The sequence below is a fragment of the Coenobita brevimanus genome, chromosome 94 (genome assembly GCF_032717465.1).
Source record: "Coenobita brevimanus isolate Jiangsu-jjx chromosome 94, ASM3271746v2, whole genome shotgun sequence".
NCBI lineage: Eukaryota > Metazoa > Arthropoda > Malacostraca > Decapoda > Coenobitidae > Coenobita > Coenobita brevimanus.
Genome location: NC_137047.1, coordinates 15152455 through 15172678, shown reverse-complemented (window position 1 = coordinate 15172678; position 20224 = coordinate 15152455). Strand labels below are relative to the sequence as shown.

The 20224-nt window shown below is 43.2% G+C and overlaps 1 protein-coding gene across 1 annotated transcript in view; it reads left to right on the top strand.

The window, feature by feature from the left end:
* Positions 1-20224, top strand: part of LOC145412926 (ecdysone-inducible protein E75-like) — a 503619-nt gene that overhangs the window by 71784 nt on the left and 411611 nt on the right. The window lies entirely within an intron of this gene.

The window sequence follows — 20224 nt, the reverse complement described above, 5'->3', positions numbered from 1 at the left end:
ACAGAGTGGGTACGAATGCTGAGTGGATGATATTTTATGAAGAGACTATGTTCGATGAAAATTTGATATGCGTCGCCAGCGCTTGGTATATGAGAGCGGCACGTGCATTTTGTGTTGCTGTTCATCTTGCTTTCCTTTAACACCTTCAGCCCAAAGTTTAATTTTTTTTGTCTCTACTGCTAAAGGAACACCTCTCATAGTAAAGGGAGTTAATGTTTTTTTGTTGTCATCACCTTCCCCACGAAGCGCCTCTCCAAAACTTGATCAAATCATGTGGAAACAGCGAGAATGAAATCTAAAAGACGTTCTCAAGCTGAATGGGTTATACTTTAAAATGAGGCATGCAGGAGAAAAGAGTGTAAATTAAAGATACACATAGACTGAAAGCTTGAGATATAACTTGTAGATGTGGAAAGTAAGTAGGTCATTGAGGAACGTACTGAACCCGAGGATATTTTTTCATTTTCTCTTGCCATCTCCTGATGATTTCACTAAGCTTAGGATAGACTCTTAGAACAGCAAGGGAGTTAGATGTAGCCTACATAAACCCACTTCATACGACAGCCCTTTCCTAACCTTAAAATCTCCAGGTATCAACAGAAATAAGCTAAAAAAAAATGTTCGCATCCTAGTACTAGCATTTAAGGAGGAGGTAGCCTAATCTATGCTGCGGAAAGGACTACACGTTGATATGACCAGGCCTACATACTGTCAAGGGAAGACGTGCAGAAAATCTGAGAAAAATAATCCCAGTAGTGACAAAGGGAATGTAATTGGTATTTTCCCCACATGTAGGTCCATTGAGGTTTAGAAATAGGCTTGGCTGGGTCGAGTCTTCCTAGGGCATAAAAATAGATGGATAAATCGAGTGGAAGAACAACTGAGATGGAGGATGAGGACGAGGTAGGCAAGGAAATGGTTGATAAAGGGATTGAGATTAGGTAAATGAGCTAGACTGGGATAAATACCTGCCTATATTAACAGAGCAGATTTGAAAAAGGTGGGAGAGGCATTTCTACTGCTGCGAACTGACTCGAGGTGATGATGATGATGATGATGATGATGAGTGAAAAGTGTTAATAATACTGGTAAAGGATGATATTGATACAGCGATGGTGGTGATATTAATGATGTTGATTGTAATGATGCATGACGATAGCACTGATAATGAACTAAGGAAGGTGATTATGATAAGGTTGACGTTGATAGTGATGCTTTTAATGATGACAGTAGGAAGAAATGATTATGTTAGTGATTATAATAACGAATAATTCTGATGATTCTGAAAGTGATGTTGATTATGATGAACAGTCGCAGGTGATGATAAAAATGATGGTTATGACGATGACGATGCTGGGTAAGAGCAGAATCAAACTATTACTCTGAGTGGATAAGTGATGAAGCATGACGACAGGTTAATTGGTAGTTAGGATTGTGAGTCATGGTGGTAGTGCTGGTAATTAACGTGATCATAGTTGAAGTGAGAGTTGATCCTTTGTAGTGTGGGAGTCATTCATTAGTACAGCACCTTAATTGCCTCTCGTCTTGTGCAGTTATAATGTTTACTTAATCCTTTCAAAACCAATCCTTTTTTAAATTCCTTCTTGCTTCCACCAGACGATTTTATTAGCTTAAGAGAAACCCCTCCAAGTGAAGGAATTTTTAAAGGCTGTGTATAACCCCTCTAGTTAAATAAAAATCCTGAGATGAATAAAATCGTGTGGAAAGAAGAAAAAGAAATCATGAATCCTATCGTAGTGAAAAAGTAGTGTTTTCGTTACCAGAGGCGAAATAAAATGGTCCGGCGATAATGAGAACTTAGATACAAAGAGCGCCATGGTACTGAAGTGGTTAATGGGGATTGTTTCTAACACCATCTCTCTCTCTCTCTCTCTCTCTCTCTCTCAGCTGAATCAAATCTAGTGGCAATCGATATGAAAAAACGTCATGACACTGAAGGGGTTAATTCCTTCAGTTCGGCGACGTCTTCCTTCTTTTATTCTTGGGACTTCCAGACACACCTACTCAGCTTAGGGGAGACTCTTTGAAGTGGACCAGTTGTATATAACCTTCATTAACCCTCTACTGCTGCAAGATTTCCCTCATAAAGCTGAATAAAATCGTCTGGTGGTACACTTAAATGAAAAGCACGTCATTAGAGTGGAGGGATTGATGGAGGGTGTCTTGCATCTAAACCCTTCACTAACAGAGCTCTCTACTTCGCTGAATAAAATCGTCCGGCGGTAAATAGAATAGCTAGAATAGAGATATCACGGTACTGAAGGAATTTATTATTTTTTATGCTATTTATTTCCTTGTCAGTCTCCATCCTGATAATCACATAATAGTTCATTTTTATTTTGTCTGTTTTTCTTTCCACTTATTCTGTCTACCGTCCTCGTCTGTCACAGTTTTTAAGTACGCTTACTCTCTAGTCCCTGCTAAGTTCCTTTCATCGTCTCCATTTTCCTTCATCTCTATCCTACTTTTATCTCTCATTTAATCCCACTAACTCCTCTTACTCCCCATTCTCTTTATCAGTGTTACACCTTCATCATCTCTTCCTAGATCCATTTTTATTATCCCCATTTATCCTATCCACCTAACGTGCCCCTCATCCTCTCTCAGTCATCCTCTCAAAGTACTCCCCACCATCTAACTACCCAACCACTTCGTTACCCCTCTACCCAACGACCTCTCTCTGCCCAGTCACGTGAGCCGAAGAGGGGGTCCCATTGTCATCACCCCTGAGTCATCACTATCTTCATTTTTTCCTTTTTTTTTTTTTTTACCGCCGCTTTTCATGTTTCGTTTCCTTTCAGCGCTGGAGAATTCGCGGCTTCCACTCACTTTGGAATAAAAAAAGATGACAGGGGAAGATGATAGGCCTAAGACGAGGGAGGAGGAAGAGAGGAGGAGGAGGAGGAGGAAGAGGAGACAGAAAATGGGATGGAAGGAAGGAGGAGGAGGGGAAGGAGGAGAGAGAAAAAAGGAAGGAAGAGAAGGAAGTGGTGGTAATGGTGATGAAGTAGAAGGAAGAATGAAGGATGGAGGTGGTGGTGATTGGGATGGAGAAGTATGGGGAAGAAAGGAAAGAACAAAGAAAGGAAGAAAGGATGGAGAAGGAAGAAAAAAAGCAGGTGAACGTGGAGAATGAAAGTAAGAAAAGGAGGAGGGAGAAGGAGGAGGGGATAGGAAGCTCTGAGGAGTAGATAAGAGAGGTAGAAGCTAGGGGCATGGCAGGGAACACAGATAAAAGATAGATACAAGGAAAGAGGAGGTAGATGAGGTTGATAAGATAAGAAGGTGGGAGATAGTAGGGGGCTGACAAAGAGGAAGGAGGGTGAGAGAGGAAGAGGAGGCAGATAAAGAGGATGGGACAGAGGAAGAGGGATAGTACAGGAAGAAGGAAGCTAGAGACATGAATTGTTGAAGAGGAAAGAGGAAAAGGATGAAGAAAAGTTTAAGAAAGATGAAAATACGAAGAAAGGCTGTATGAAGAAGGAAAAAATCAATAATTTTCTGATTAAGAGGAAGAAAGATTAAAAAGATAGTCGGTCCAGTAGAAATAGTAGTTAAGAAAGAGAAAGGGAGAGGAGAAAGAGAGAGAGAAAGAAGATGAAGAGGAAGCAAGATAAGAAAGAGGAGATAAATGAAAAGGAAGAAAGGGGAAATAGTAAGAGAGAAGGCCTTATGAAGGAGGGGATAAATGTAGGGGAGGAAATGGGAAATAGTATGAGAGGAGACATTAATAAAGATGAATGAAAAGGAATTCGGAAGAGCTGAAGGAAGTCATAAAGAAGAAGTAAGATGAGAGAGGAAGATTAGACAGAGAAAACAGATATAGTGTGTGTGTGTGTGTGTGTGTGTGTGTGTGTGTGTGTCGGGGGGGATGGATAAGAAATAACAAGAGGATGACTTGGAGTTGGGGGAGGGAGGGGGGGGGAGCAAGAATCAGGCCTACGAATTTTGGCATCTCTCCTAAAAAAAGTCTTGAATTCATCTGCCGGGGACAATGATCTCACTATTCCGGGCCACTCCACACCGCCAGGCATCACAAATCCGGAATCTGGGAACGAGGAGAAGGGGGGGGGGAAGGCAGGAGGCAGCAGGAGGGGGAGGAAGGAAGATCGGGGGTTAGGAGGGGGGAAAGAAGGAAGATAGGGGGTCAGGAGGAGGGTGGCGTTATTTTCGTGGGCTGATTGTGGTGACTTTACTCCCCTTTTTTCCTTTTCTTTTTCTTGTAGCGTCGTTGTTGAGAACTGTAGTGGGAGATGATGACACTGCCTTTTACCATTATCGTCATTATTGTCATTATCATATTTGTTTTCTTCGTCTCTGTCTTCGTCCTCGTCGTCTTCATCACCAGCATCTCCATCCCAGTCTCCATCACCATCATCATCATCACCATTTTCACCACCTTCGTTACCACCACCATCATCATCATCATGGCGTTTCTTATAATAGCAGTGTTAATTGTAGGCCTAGTGATGTTACCAATTATTATTTTCTTTTTTAACTGCACAGATTAATTACAGGCTTATAAAAAGAAGAATAAAAGAAAGAATGGGAGCGTAATAAAGGATGAGTTAAGAGTTAAGACATGTAGGAAGAGAAAGAGGGAAGGGGGAGGGGGCTGGAAGACTTGAAGAGACGGAAGTAAGACAGCAAAAAGAAAGAGAGAGAAAAAGATAAGCCAGAATCTTGTTGCCATTGCATAAAACGCTAGGGAAATCAAGAAAGGCAGATGGGGTGGTGGATGGGTACATAGGTAGAGAGATGGATAGGTAGGTGAACAGATAGATAGATAGGTAGATAAAAAGGTAGGTAGACAAGAGATATAGATAGATTGAAAGAAACACAATGGACAGATTTAGATAGATTGATATGTTCGTAGGTAGATAAAGACATAAACGGAGAGAGAGAGAGAGAGAGAGAGAGAGAGAGAAGAATATTACAAAGGATAACAAAAAAAAGTGAGAAGGAAGAGGAAGACGATGAGAAAGAAAAGTAGAGAGAGGGAGAAAGATCAGGGGAAAAGAGGAGAGAGAAATAAAGAAGATGAAGAAAATGATAAAATGATAGGCATAAGAGAACAGGAGAAAAAAGAAGGTAAAGGAGAATGAGAAAGAGAATAGAGAAATATAGAGAGAGGGAGAACGGAAGACGGAGAAAATGACAGGAGGGAAGGAGACAAGGAAGGAAGAGAAGGAAGACTAAAGAAAGAGGATAAGAAAAAAGAAAATGGGAGATGAAAAAGATAAGAGGAATATGGAAAGAAAGGGAAGAGTAGGAAGATAAGGAAGAGGGAGAAGGAAGAAGAGGAAAGGAAATAAGGAAGGAGGAGTAGGAAGAAGAGGGAACGAAGTTGGGAAGAAGGGAGATGGGGGAGGAACTGAGAGGCTAAGGGGGGAGAGAGGAAGGGAAGGAAGAGGAAGAGACGGGGGAGGAGACCGGAGATGGAAGAAGAAGGGGAGGAAGAGGGGTGAGAGAGGGAGTAATTAGACTTATATTAGGGTAAATGGGGGTGGAGGGGTCGGTGCGCCCCGTGTTTGACGAGACGTGATGAGAGAGAGAGAGAGAGGAGGCAAAAACGAAGGCAGGAGAGAAAGGAAGAGTGTAAAAATGAGGAAATAAATAAATAAAAAAGTTATATAAGAAGAGAATCAATTTATGCTTACATATGGAATTTCTAGTACTTAAGAATGGATAAAACAATTTCTGCCTAACTTGGACCCCTCGTACAGCTGCGGACATAAGTACTGATCCACCCCATAACGATACCTAACGAAACCATAAGCAATTATCTCGAAACCCAGCAATACGATCTTCGAAGGCCGACGAATTTTTGAGAATAACACATTAGAGTTTCGTAAATGTTCAAAAAAAAAAAAAAAAAAAAAAAAACTGGAACGTTATTATTGTCTGCGCCTGTACCTGAAGAGAGTCAAAGTCGGGCCGAATTTGTTGCTTCTTAATGAACATAATTTTCTATATGTAGGATTGGCCTTTCTGTCCGAACAGTTTATGGAAATTTGCAGGGAAAAGATAGAAGGACGAAACGGTGGCTGAAGGGGAGAGAGAGAGAGAGAGAGAGAGAGGAACTAGAGAGAGTAACAAGGCTTCCTAATATGAGGGGAGATGAGCGGTGAGGGGGAGGGTGCGAAGGTATTAGAGAGAGAGAGAGAGAGAGAGAGAATGTGGGGAGGGGGGATCATGAAGGGACGTGAGAGAGGAAGAAAGGCCATTGTGGAAAGAGAGAAAAGGGACGTTGCAGGAAGACTAGATTCGGTAGGTGAAAAGAGTGAATGAAAGAAAAGAAAGGGAAAAATGAAATATAAGTAAGAGAGAGGCATGAGAAAGACTGTAGTGGAAGAAAAAGAGAGGGGGGAGGAAAAAAAAGACACGGACGGAAGGATGTAGGGGAGTGAGAGGGAAACAAAATGAGGGGGATGAGGGGAGGGGGGAGAAAAATGGAGAGGGAGTCTGAAAAAGAAAATATGACAGAAAAAGAGAGGGGGGGGAGAAATAGGGGGGAGACGAGGGACGAAGGGATGTGAAGGAAGAGAGAGAGAGAGAGAGAGAGAACATAAAACAGACAGAAGATGAAGAATATAAAATGGAAATGAGAAGGAAAAGAAAACTAATTAAGAAGTATATATTTTCAAAGTGGCTCTTATAACAAATGAATAAAAAAAAAATTACGGGAGAAAATTGTAAGCTAAAAAGAAAGGTAGAAACGAAAATAATATGTAAAGAAAAAAAGGTGAATGTGAGAAGTAAAAAAAAAAAATGTGGAAATTAATTAAAACAAGGAAAATATGTATGTAACGTTATCAGTTAGTGTCATATTATTATCCCCTATGGAGAGTAGGGGCCCGGGGCTAGGCTGACAGTAAAAGGGAAGAATTATCGGGTGACCTGATTATGCCCTTGGAGGTAATTAGGTGGTTAGGAGGATACGAATCGGTGTGAAGGCATTGCGAGAGAGAGAGAGAGAGAGAGAGAGACTAAGAAACACTGATTGGAATTTGCATTATGAAAGTTTCCGCTCTTAAATATTCATACTGACTCCGACCCCTCTTACTCAGTCTTGTAGCATAATGAGAGAGAGAGAGAGAGAGACATAATTTAGGATTCCACAAAATGTAATAGCGAGTCATCACTATCATCATCATCATCATCATCCTGAACCTGTCTCTCACCAAAAGCAATAATGTGACAGTACGTTAGAAAACGGATATTTCAGGCTTCATAAATCTTCCTTTAATTAGTACTCTTAGCTGTTAATGACGGAACTATTACACATCAAAGTACTCAGATGTTACATTTATCATTACACATTTTGTTCTTTCTCAGGTACACAAATGTGCTATATCTGTCACTGCATAATGTACTATACGCTTTTATTTTCACATATTATTACATAGTTACATTTTGGTTATGTGTCTTGCTATATTTCTTTCTATTTAATGGTATTTTAGTAAGTATGTGCTATCGTGGACTCTAATATCGATCCACTGCCTTACGATAAATTACAAGTGCCTTACGATAAATTGGAAGACAGTGAGCAGTGACTTTTGAAACTTAGTGATGATATCTTCTAAACCCAGCACACTTTTCAGTATATAGTATAAGAGTTTCATAATTCTTTGACCTAAAAGTGGAGCGGTATTTATGACCTCGACTTTTCATTTTTAATTCTAATATTATGCTCTACAGATTTTTTACATCCTGCGTTTCTGTATCTATTATATCTATTTACTATACTGGTACTTATTGTTTACATCGCTTATGCAATGACTTTTATGTTTATTACAAAATTCAGTTCTGCGTCTATTATGCACTTTAGTAAACATCTCTATTGTACATCCATTAAACATTTTTTTTATTGTACAACCATTAAACATTTTTCCTCTTGCACATATTTATTTTATTATTATTTATGTGCTGGTTATTTCAAGGACACTTTTCAACGAATTTTACTCACAGAATTTAGTTTTTCATTTATATACATTTTATTTACGCATGCACGAACATCGCTAAGCCAGACGTCCTTCAATTTACGCAAGCCGCTTACTCATGCAGGTCCATACGCAGTGGCCATACGCAATTTTTCATGATTTATTTTTTTGGCGTAAAAGTGGTGCAGACGTATATTCTAAACGCAAATGACATACGCATTTCACTACTTGAAATAGGTAAGTGTTTATTTAATTTCACTCTTCTTTGAGGTGTAGGATCCTGAGGCTAGTCTCTCTCTCTCTCTCTCTCTCTCTCTCTCTCTCTCTCTCTCCCCCCCCCCCTTTTATACGCCGGTGAAATCCACATATTTCACTCTCTCCCCCTTTTATACGCCGGTGAAATCCACTTATTTCGCTATTTCTCTCTCTCTCTCTCTCTCTCTCTCTCTCTCTCTCTCTCTCTCTCTCTCTCTCTCTCTCTCTCTCTCTCTCTCTTCCTTTTATACGCCGGTGAAATCGACGTATTTCACTATTTCCCTCTCTCTCTCTCTCTCTCTCTCAAATTTTTCTATAACTGGCCACGGATGGCGTACGCATTCCAGTGCATACATCCGTCTCCATATACGCACATACGCTGAATTTACGCAGCTTTATTACGCACTACCACCTTTCTAACTGCAATGTCTTTTTTTCCTGCTGTCTTCTTACGGTTTTATTCATCTTAGGCGTGACTATTCTAACTGGAGGGGTTAAACAAAGCTCTCAGGAACTCTAGCCTACTTTGAGATGCCCCAGGAGCTGAGTAAAATCGTCTGGACGGAGCAAGAAGAAACTACTGAAGACGTTATTGTAGTGAGGGGGATTAATGGTGACTTGTGGGGAAGGGGGAAAATAGGAGAGAGAGAGAGAGAGAGAGAGAGAGAGAGGATGTTGTTATTGTAAGCTAGTGGAAGGTAATATATGGGAGGAAGGGGGGTCTGATCTTACCTGTGTCAGATAAATGTGTTTGTTGATTGGCACCCCTTGCTCAGGTGAGAGAGAGAGAGAGAGAGAGTTAATTTATATTGTGCCTTGTGTGGGGGGGTTGTGCATTATTATCATTATTGTTATCATTATTACTATTACTGTCATTATTGCTGTTACTAATTTGTTACTACCCTCAGATATTGCCATGCATTTTTTTTTTCGTCTCCCTTTCTTTAGGTGGGAATAAGAATATGGATGATAACGATGATGATGATGAGGATGAGGATGAGGATGAGGAGGAGGAGGAGGATTAGTCAGTATCTTCATAACTATCAAAATAACACCGTCCTTCCCCTTATTAACCCCACCTAAAAAAAATCGTCACTAAAAATAAAACAATCACACGCCCAACATAAAAATTAAATAACAATCACCTACACCCCCCTAATTGCATAACCCCCACGTAATGCCACAGGTAACGTAATTATCAGCCCCAGTGGCCTCATTAACCTGTGCTTATTTCTCCCACAGGTAAGTCAAGGCGCAGCATGACGGTGACCTCCCGTGACCCCCGCCGCTGATGTCAGTGAGTTGGTGAGATTGGTTGTTTGGTTGGTATTCGTTTCTGCTTTTATTTATTGTTATTTCTGTCGCCATACGTATATATTTTTCTATCTCTCCCCTCTTTTTTTTCATCTGTCACTTTTTCCAGCTCTGTATTCATTCATTCGTAAGCATCAACGTGCCTAGTTCATTCATTCATTCATCCATCCATCCCTTAAGCTTACGTTACTCAGTCTGCCCATCCATCTCTCCATTCAGTTACGCCTTCAATCACTTTTTTCATCCATCTAGCCATCCGCCCGACTCCCTGGTCCCTTCACGCATCCCTGTTATTCATCTTTTCATCCACCCACTTATTCATCGGTCTATCCTGCCTGCTTATCCTTTCATTCCTCCAATCATCCTTCTTACGCAATCCGTCCCTTGAGCCCAAAGAGAGAATGATTGCATAAGCGGGGAGGAGGGAGAAAATATTACCTTTGAGCATTCTGTCTGTCTGTCTGTCTGTCTGTCTCTCTCTCTCACACACACACACACACACACACACACACACACACACACACACACACACACACACACACACACACACACACACACACACACACACACACACACACACACACACACACACACGATCCTCAAATCCTCCAGAGTATAAAGTCAACATAACACCTTCAGAATATTCTATCCCTTTCCCTCCTTTTCTCCACGTTCTTCTCTCTCTCTCTCTCTCTCTCTCTCTCTCACACACACACACACACACACACACACACACACACACACACACACACACACACACACACACACACACACACACACACTTACTTTCCTCCCGCTCCCTCATCCTCTGACATAACATCAGCCACAAGGTCGGTCATCCCACACTCCGCCATTGAACTCTCGCCTCCATTGACCTTGACCTCACTTTTAATTAGGGATAGGAGGAGGAGAAAGAGGAGGATAGGAGGGGGGGAAACTTTTTTAAACAGACGTGTGTGTGTGTAATATGTTCTTTGAGGTTAATTAAGAGCCATAGGTGCTAGATTAGGTCATTATACGCTCCCTGGTAATAGGTGAAGGAATATAAAGTGAATCAAAGGAGGGTTTTCGTTTTAAGAGTATTGCTGGTTATGGAGTGGTGCTTAATTCTGTCAGGATGTAAGGGATTGGAACCCCTTTTTTCATTTTCGTTTTCTTTCTTTCTCTCGTTCTTTCGTTCCTTCTGTCTTTTACTTTCTTTCTTTTTACGGGTATCGTCAAACATTTTATTTGCCATTACACAGCGTAGTATACAGGAACTATATTTTTTTAACAGATATCGCCAACTATTTTCTTTTAGACGAATGCCAGAAGATTGTATAAGCTTGAGAGTCATCCTTGTGCTGCAGAGGATAAGAACATTTTCCACCAGGTTTTCAGAAGCTTAACTGTTTCATTCTGACTGGTTAAGATGATTATATTCAGGTGTGGAGAGGCTTAGCGATTTCTAAAGGTTAAATAATATAATATTAATAGACGGATGACGATGATGATGATGATGATGTGATTAATACCTGAGTCAGAGGAGGATTCGAAACACTGCTCCGTCAGTTTATGTATAGCGGAGAGGACTGTTTCTCTGCTTTATATACTCTGTCCTTTTTATCTAGGTGTTTATCTGACATCCATCAATCCTGAACGCTGTGCCATAGCCTGAGATCAACACAAGAAAGTAGTGCTAGTGACGAAGGGGTACTATAGTAAGGATGGGGGGCTGTGGTAGTGTCATATTCTGCAAGAGAGCTACGGGAAATGGGCAGAAAAAGGCGTGGCAGCGGTAAGTCTCTGCCTCTCGTCTTAATTTTCTTCCACTCCTCTTCTCTCCCCCGACTCCCTTACCGTCTTCTCTCACACCTGTTCTTCCAACTCTGTTCTCCTTTTCCTTCCTTCCTCAGTCTTATCCTCGTCTTATTCCTTTTTTTTCCATCTCTCCTGTCTGTCTGTCCTTCCCTCCAGTCTCTCTCCCACACTCTAGCTCGTTTTTCCATCTAGCTGTCTCTCCCACGTCTTTCCTCATCCTTCCTAATGCTCCCCCCCACCTTTTGCTGTCTCTCATCCTCCGTTCCTTCTCAGTCTCTCTAGACTCTCTCCTCTTCCTTCCCTCCTGTTTTATTACCATCTCTCTCTGTCTCTCCCAGATCATTCCTTTTTCATCCTAATTTTCTTCTTTTCCATCTCTCCTCTGCTTCTTTTCCCCTTCATGTTTCTCTCTGTCTCGTACACTATCTCTCTTCCATTCTTTTTTTCCTGCGTCTCATTGCTCTCTCACACTCATTTCTTCCATCTCTTTCCATCCCTGATTCCCTCACCCCACCCTCATTGAATCTCTCCTTCCTTCTCTCGCCCCCCCTATGTCTGACTGTCTGTCTGTCCGTCTGTCTGTCTCTGTCTGTCTGTCTGTCTGTCTCTCTCTCTCTCTCTCTCTCTCTCTCTCTCTCTCTCCATTTGTCTTCTACCCTCTTTCCTTGTCTTTCCCCTCCTCTCCCTTTCTCTCCTTTCCCTTGCCTCTCCTATCTTTCCCCTCTCCTTTCATTTTCCTCCCCTTCCTTCCCTTTCATCCTCACCCTGTATCACCACACACCAAAACCAGCCTTAGAGTCATGGGTATAAAGGTCAAAGTAGTAGATATCTCTCTGTATAAGCGGTGAGGTATCAGGTAGGAGAGAGAGAGAGAGAGAGAGAGGGGGGGGTAGGGGGGTATGCGGATACCCACAAGGTCACAAGGCAGCTCACCACAACCTTACCCAACCAGTTACGTCCGTTCTCTCTCTCTCTCTCTCTCTCTCTCTCTCTCTCTCTCTCTCTCTCTCTCTCTCTCTCTCTCTCTCTCTCTCTCTCTTTCTCTTGTTTTTTTCACATTTTATTTGTACTTTTCTTTGACATTCTTCTATCGTGTCGTCCTAAGCTGTTTATCATGGTTTCTTCCCCTACCAAATTCCATTCTTTCATCAATTATCTATCTCTTTAGCTCATCTGTCTATCTACCTGTCTTTCTCCTCCTGTCTGTCTGTGTCTTTGTATCTCTTTCCCTGTGTGTCTGTCTGTGTGTCTATGTATATCTGTTTCTCCATCAGCTTATATGTTTCTGTTTGACTGTCTTTCACGTCTGTCTGTTTACCTGTCTGTCATATCTGTCCACCTGTCTAACGTCTGTCTATTTGCCTGCCTCTGTCTACCTGTCTGTCACGTCTTTCTGTCTACCTGTCGGTCACACGTCTGTCTTCATTCTCGTGTATCTCTAGTTAATGTGTCACATCTGTCTAGCTATTTACTTGTCTGTCTGCCTGTTTGTCTGTCTGTGTATCTTTATATCATGCCTGTGTATCTATCTGTGTGTCTATCTGCCTGTCTGTTGGCTCTTAACCCTCTATCCCTATAGCTATGTACTCCCTTCCTCTTCCTGCTTTCCTCCCTTCTTCCTGCCACCTCCCTATCCCCCGCACCCTTGCATACCTCCTCCCTCCCTCCCTCCCTCTCTCTCTCTCTCTCTCTCTCTCTCTCTCTCTCTCTCTCTCTCTCTCTCTCTCTCTCTCTCTCTCTCTCTCTCTCTCTCTCTCTCTCTCTCTCTCTTCCCCTGTTTTTCTCCTTTCTTCCTGCCTCCTTCTTAAGTTCTTCCCTTGTCCCTGTTTCCTTCTAAGTTTCTCTCCTTACCTTATTGTTTTTCTTTCCTTCTTTTTCCTCCCTAACCCCTCCCAGTTCCATTTTCCCCTTTCCTTGCTTCCTCACTTTTCCCTCTCCCCTCTCCCTCACTTTTCCCCTCCCGCTCTTCCATCTCTCTCTCTTCCCTCACTTTTCCCCTCCCCCTCTTCCATCTCTACCCCTCTCTTTCTCTCCCTCCCGGACACCTTCACCAGGAAATATTATTATCCTCTTCACTCTCTTCCCCTCTCCCCCTCTTTCCTCTCTCTTGCCCTCCCTTTTCTCCTCCCTTCCCCCTCCATCACCTCGTTTCCCACTCCCTCCGTCTTTCTCCCACTACGTCCCCTTCTTCTTCCATTCTTTCCTTCCCTCTCACTCACCTCTGCCGTTTCTCTCTCTCTCTCTCTCTCTCTCTCTCTCTCTCTCTCTCTCTCTCTCACTTCATTTCACCTTCACGCACCATCCTCTTCCTCTCTTTCCTTCCCCACTTCCTCTCCACCTCATTGACCCCCATCTCATTCATATACTTCCCCATTCCTCTCTTCCATGTCTCTTCCTTTCCCCTCCCCTCCCCTCCCCTCCCCTCCCCTCCCCTCTTCCCCCTTATCTCACCTCTCTATGTGTGTAATTGAATCCTGTCTAGCACTGTGGTCTCTCTCCCTCCCCCCATTTCCCCTCTCCTCCTCCCCCCCTTTCCCGTCTCCCTTTCCCTTCCCTATCCTTCTTTCCCCTCACTCTCCATTCCGATGTCATCACCTCTTTTCTCTCCTCCTCCTCCAATCTCTCTCTCCATTTCCTCTCTCCTTTCTTCCTCCTCTCTTCGTTCTCAGTTCCTTCTATCCCCTCAGCATTGTTCTCTTTCCCTTCGTTCCTTTTTTATTTCTTTTTCTCGTCTTGTCATTACCTCCCTTTCTTTTCTTTTTTTTTCATATTTTCCTCCCTCCTCCATTCAACGTTCATTTCTTTCTCCCTTTTTCTTATTCCTCTGGTCCTTCTTTCTCATTCCTCATTCCCTTCGTCTCTCTTCTGCTTTCCTGTCTCCTCGATTCACCTCATTCCAGCCATTCCCCATTCACCATCCTCCCCACTCTCATGCTTCCCTACTAGCCATTTCTTATCCCTTCCCCTCACGTCCTTTCTCGCCTACTCCTCTTTCTCTAATGTCTCCCTTACCTTCCCCTTTCGTCTCCTCCCCTCACGTCCCCTCCCCTCTCCTCTTCTCCCCTCCATTCCCTCCCTCCTCTCACTCGCACTGCTCATATCTTTCCTTCCTTTCTCTTCTCTTCCTACCCTTCTCTCACTCTTTCTTTTCTCCCCTTTCGTCCTTTCCATCATGTGCCTCTCCCCTTCCTTCCTCTCACTTTGTCTAATTTTCCCTTCCTTTTCCTCCCATCTCTGTCTCTGCTATCCCTTCCCCTCTCTGCCATTTCCCCTCTCTCCCTTTCCCACCCATTCATGTCCCCTTTCCCTTCTTTACATCTCAGTTCCCCTTTCTACCTTTTACCCTCTCCTCTCTTCCCTTCCCCTCCCCTGCCCTCCTTTCCTTTCTCCTCCCCCACTTCCTCTCCCTTCTCCTCCTCTTCCCTCCCCTCTCAGCCCCTGTCTCCCCTCCTCCCTCCAGCCCTCTCACTCGACGACCATAAGGGCTTGGTATAGACAAGAGTGGTTTCCTGCTGTATATACTGAATATCATTAAGAATCCAATACTGCCTCTTTCAATACGCAAAGGACTGAGGGCTTGAGGGCAGGTAGAGGGGAGGGGGAGAAGTGAAAGGGGAAATTGGGGGTGGGCAGGGAAGGTAGGGAAGTGGAAATATAAGGAGAATGAGGGAAGAGAGGGCAAAAGGGCAGGAGGGGGAAATAGACGAGGGAGGAAAAGTACTGAAAAATGAGGGGAAAGAGGAAAAGGGAAAAGCTTAATTAGGGGCAGGAGGGCAGAGGAAGGGGAAGGAGATGATGAGAAGGGAGGTAAGGAAGTGGGAAATTAGGGTAGACTGGAGGACGGGAAGGAAGGGAGAGAGCTAGGAGGAGGAAAGGAATGAGGAGGGAAGGGAAATAGGAAGGACTGGTGTGGAGGAAGAACAGTACAGAGGAGAGAGGAAAGATGAATTGGGGGATAGAAGGAAGGAAGGAAAGAAGAGAAAGCAAGAAGGGAAAGGAAGATGTGAGGAAGCGTGAAAGTGGAAGTGGGGGAAAAAGAGAGGGAAGCAAGGAGAGGAAGAGAGAGTATGAGGAAGATGGAGAGAAAGCGGTGAGAAAGACGGAGCTAGGAAAAGGAAGAGAGTAAGATAAGGGAAAAATGGAAGACAAGGTGTTAAAAGGAGCTCGAAGGGGAAGGAAATGAGATAGTCAGGTAGATAGAAGAAATGGTAGGTAGACAGAAAGAAAAAGGAGAGACTTGGGGAAGAAAGGGAGAAAGTAGAGAAAAGGAGGGAAATGGGAGTGAGACGTGAACTAGAAAAGGAAGAAGATGGGGGGGGAGAGGTAGGAGGGAGGCAAGGTATAGAGAAAGAAAGTGAGGAAGGGAAGAGGGAGGGAAAAGTATGGGTAAGCAAAGGAAATAAAAGGATAAGTAAATAGAAAGGGGAGAGAGAGGGAGGAAAGGGGTAGGAGAAAGGGAGAGGAGGGGAGAAAGGGATAGGGGCGGGAGAAATGAACGAGAAGAGGAGAAAGAGATGTGAATTGGTGAAAGGGATGAGAAGGGAAGAGGCAGATGGGAAGGGGAAATGGGATAGGAAGGGGAGAAAGGGATTGGAATGGGAGAAAGGGCTGGAAAGGGGAGAAAGGGATAGAAAGTTGAGAAAGGGATGGAAAGGGGAGAAAGGGATGGAAAGGGGAGAAAGGGATGGGAAGGAGTGAAGGGCATGGAATGGGTAAGAATTATGGAATGGGAGCAGGAAGAGTTGTGGAAGGCGAGGGTAGAGGAAGGGAGGTAGAATCTTCTTAGGCACGTGAAGTGGGGGAGAAAAGGGGGAGAAGAATGATTAAGAAGGGAAAAGGGGAGATTAACATGTCAGGGCTTCACTAACACACACACACACACACACACACACACACACACACACACACACACACACACACACACTCTCTCTCTCTCTCTCTCTCAATTATTTTGTGTAGTGCATGTACTGGTACTTCACTCACATTTACCATTTACTCCCCCCTCCTCTCTCTCTCTCTCTCTCTCTCTCTCTCTCTCTCTCTCTCTCTCTCTCTCTCTCTCTCTCTCTCTCTCTCTCTCTCTCTCCCTTCGTACTCCAGCAGTCACATTCCCAATCGATATTTTCCCATCAACTTGTTCCATATTATCGATTTCTCTCTCTCTCTCTCTCTCTCTCTCTCTCTCTCTCTCTCTCTCTCTCTCTCTCTCTCTCTCTCTCTCTCTCTCTCTCTCTCTCAACTGCTACATTTCTTCTCTGCTTTCTCCCAATATCTTCCTCTTTTTCTCTTCCTTATTTATCTTTCTGCCTCTTCTCTCTGCACCTCCTTCTCCTTCTCTCTCTTTCTCTCTTCTCAGCTTCTGCCCTTCTCAACTCTCCCTCCCTCTCATGTACTCTTCGATTTTCTCTCACTTTTTTTTTTCTGTCTGCCTTTCTCTCTCTCCCTCTCTCCCTCCTACGTCTCATGTGTACTCTCTTTGTTTCTGCTTCCCTCCCTTCCTCCCTCCCTCTCTCTCCCTCCGTCCTTTCTTCATCTCCCTCCTTCCTCTTCCTTCTCCCTCCCTGCTCACTTCCTCTCCTTCCCTCCCCCCTCCCTTTCTTCATCATCATTTTCTCTGTTCCTTCCTCTTTTCCTCATCCATTCTCCTTCTCATGGATTTTTTCCCTACTGACTTCCTCCTTCCCTCCCTCCTCTTGCTATTTTCTCATCTCTTCTCTTCCTCCTCCTCTTCTCTGTTCCCTTCCTTCTGGCGCCTCTTCCTTTCCATGCTCTACCTCCTTCCTCCCCCTCCTCGTCGCTCTTCCTCCTTGCATCCTCCTCCTTCCATCTTTTCCATCCTCTTCAGTTCATTCCTCTTCCTTCTTTCCCTCTTTTTCAGCGTTCTACTTTTTTTTTTCTTTCTTTTTCTTACTCTTTTTTGTCTCAGCTGCGCGTTCCGTTCTCTTTCTGTTTCCCTCGTTTTCTGTGTCTTAATTTTCTCTTTCTCGTCTGTCCAATTTTCGTTCAGTCTCTCGTTCCTTGATTGCTTCCTTTTGTTTCTCATTTTTTTCTGTGTTCCTTGTTATCAAACCTCCTTTTTTTTTTATGTTTAATTACAATCTTTTCATTTTCTGTTTCGTCTGTTTTTCTGAATAATTCCTTAAAGTTTGTATTTTTGCCTTCCCTTTTCTCTTCCTTCTGTTTCCTTAACTTCCTTTTTTTGTATTATTCTCTCTCTCTCTCTCTCTCTCTCTCTCTCTCTCTCTTCCTTAATTTTTTCCCTCAAGCTCCTCTCCCTTTTTATCACTATCAGTTTCGTAATATTTTATTTATCCTATTTTTCCGTCCCGTCTCATTATTTTCTTCCGCTTCCTTTATTTTCTTGAGCCTCATCTTTGTTATCCTCTCTCTCTCTCTCTCTCTCTCTCTCTCTCTCTCTCTCTCTCTCTCTCTCTCTCTCTCACCATTTCCCCTCCCTCTCTCTCCTCCCCTCCACTGCTTTCCTCTCCCCTCTTCTGCTTGATTCCTATGCTTGTATGTTTTCTCTCCCCTTAGTAACTTTGTGTGCTTCATCCCCTTGTGCTTGCAGTCTCTCTCTCCCCTCTTTTCCCCCTCTTTCCCCTCGTCTCCCAATAATCCTTTGAATTTTCTCCCCTTTCTCTTTTATTCTTCCTTCTTTTTCCACCTCCCATCTTTTCCCCTCATCTTTCTTATCGCTCTTCTTCTTTCCTCCTCCTCCTCCTCCTCCTCCTCCTCCTCCTCCTCCTCCTCCTCCTCCTCCTCCTCCTCCTCCTCCATCCTTCAGTTTTCTACTCACTTTTCATACCTCTCTATCTTCACTTCCTCCACATTCTCTCTCTCTCTCTCTCTCTCTCTCTCTCTCTCTCTCTCTCTCATCTTTACCTCTTAATATCCTCCCCATTCCAACTGCTTCCCCTCTCTCATTTTTCCTTCCTTATTTTCTCTCTTTCACTTCCTACCCTCATTCCTTTATCTCCCCACTCTTCTCTCTTCCTTCTCCTCTCTTCATCTCATGATCTCCTCTCCAGTCCTTTAATTTTCACCCCACTCCCATTTCTTTCCTCCCATATCTTCTCTCTTCCTCTTTAAATTTTCCTCTCTCCCCACTTCCCTGTTCTCCTTTCTTCCTTCTTTCCCCCCAAATCTCCTCCTTAATCGTTCATTTTCCCAACTTCCTTTTTTCCCTCCACACCTCTGTTTCCTCCCCATTTTCCTCTCCTCCCCGCACTCTTCTCTCCTCTCCTCATCTTTAATTCTCCCTGTTATCTTCTCCCCTCCCCACTCTCTTCTCCCCATCCTTCCCTCTCCCCACTCTCTCGTTACCAGTAAAGGGATTAGTAGTTCCCTTTTTAGTACAGCATTCTAAACTCCCTGTAAATATTCATACTTGTATTTCGGTCCTCTTGTAACTTGTTGCTTCTCCTTATTTTCCTGTACGTCATATATCCCGGAGGTCCAGATGGGTGAGGAAGAGCCTTGTGCGTGCTGTGTTATTTTTTTATCTTCTTTTAAAACTAGAGAGTAAATGTTATGTATAATATTAAAGTTGGACCAGTTAAAAAAAAAAAAGACCATGAGTTTTGCCTGGTCTGTGTATCTGTGTAACTCTGTGTAAATCTTCTGGGATATCTCTCCATCCCCTCTTCCCATTCTCTTCTACCTGCCTTCCTTCCTTCCTCCTCCTCTCTCCTAATGTCTCCTCTTTGTCTTATTATTATTATTATTATTATTATTATTGTTATTATTTGTTACTCAGTATTATTGTTGTTGTTGTTGCTATGCTTGTTTATTGAACTGGAGAGAGAGAGAGAGAGAGAGAGAGAGAGAGAGAGAGAGAGAGAGAGAGAGAAGGTTGCGTAAGATGTAAGCTACACAAAAGTTACTCTGGTCTTATCACTAGTTCAATCATGAGAGAGAGAGAGAGAGAGAGAGAGAGAGAATCTCTTGGCTGCCTCATCCGTCATCTGTCCTCCTTTTCAAGTGGGGATATTTTCAGTTCATTAACAGCCTGCCTACCTGTCCTCTCTCTCTCTCTCTCTCTCTCTCTCTCTCTCTCTCTCTCTCTCTCTCTCTCTCTCTCTCTCTCTCTCCACTAAACCTATCCCACTCTCACAGGAGAGAGAGAGAGAGAGAGAGAGAGAGAGAGAGAGAGAGAGAGAAACACCACAAATAATAAGTGGCAATGGACGTAGGCAGATCAAATCGTCCATTAATAACAGGTTGATACTTCGGGTCACGGAACGGCAGTCCAGAGATGGAGTGAGAGGAAGAGAAGGGCAAAGAAAATTATGGAAAGTTAATATATAGATACTGTGCCTTGAGATGATGTTTTGTATGATTCAGTAGGTGGGAGTGAAAAAATTACATGAGTGGTGATGATGATGATGATGATGATGATGATGATGGTTACTACGTTGTTGATGATGATGATGATGATGATATGAGGACTGTTTGCTGCCTGAGGTTGTAATTAAACAGTAAGACACATAGACAGGAATAAATACGTGCTTGGAACAGGTAAGTATGTTGTGCTATTCAGTTACGTAAGTGTGGCTAGATGTGTGTTGCTGAGTAGACAGACAGGAAGATAGCATTGGATAGACTGGTGACATTGGATAGATACATAGATAGATAGACAGGGGTAAATGTACAGCTAGATGGCGTTGGAGGGATAGATTGACAGATAATGAAATAGATAGAAAATGATGCTGAGTAGATAGAAGACTGATATGTGTTGAGTTGCTAGTAAGACAGATAGACTGAGGTATGTATGGACAGACAGATAGATAGATTGTAATAAATAGAAATGTTTTACCTGTGCATATTAATGGGATATGCTGAGTAGATGAGTAGACAGAAATTGAAATAGATAAACATAAGGCGAGCACAGG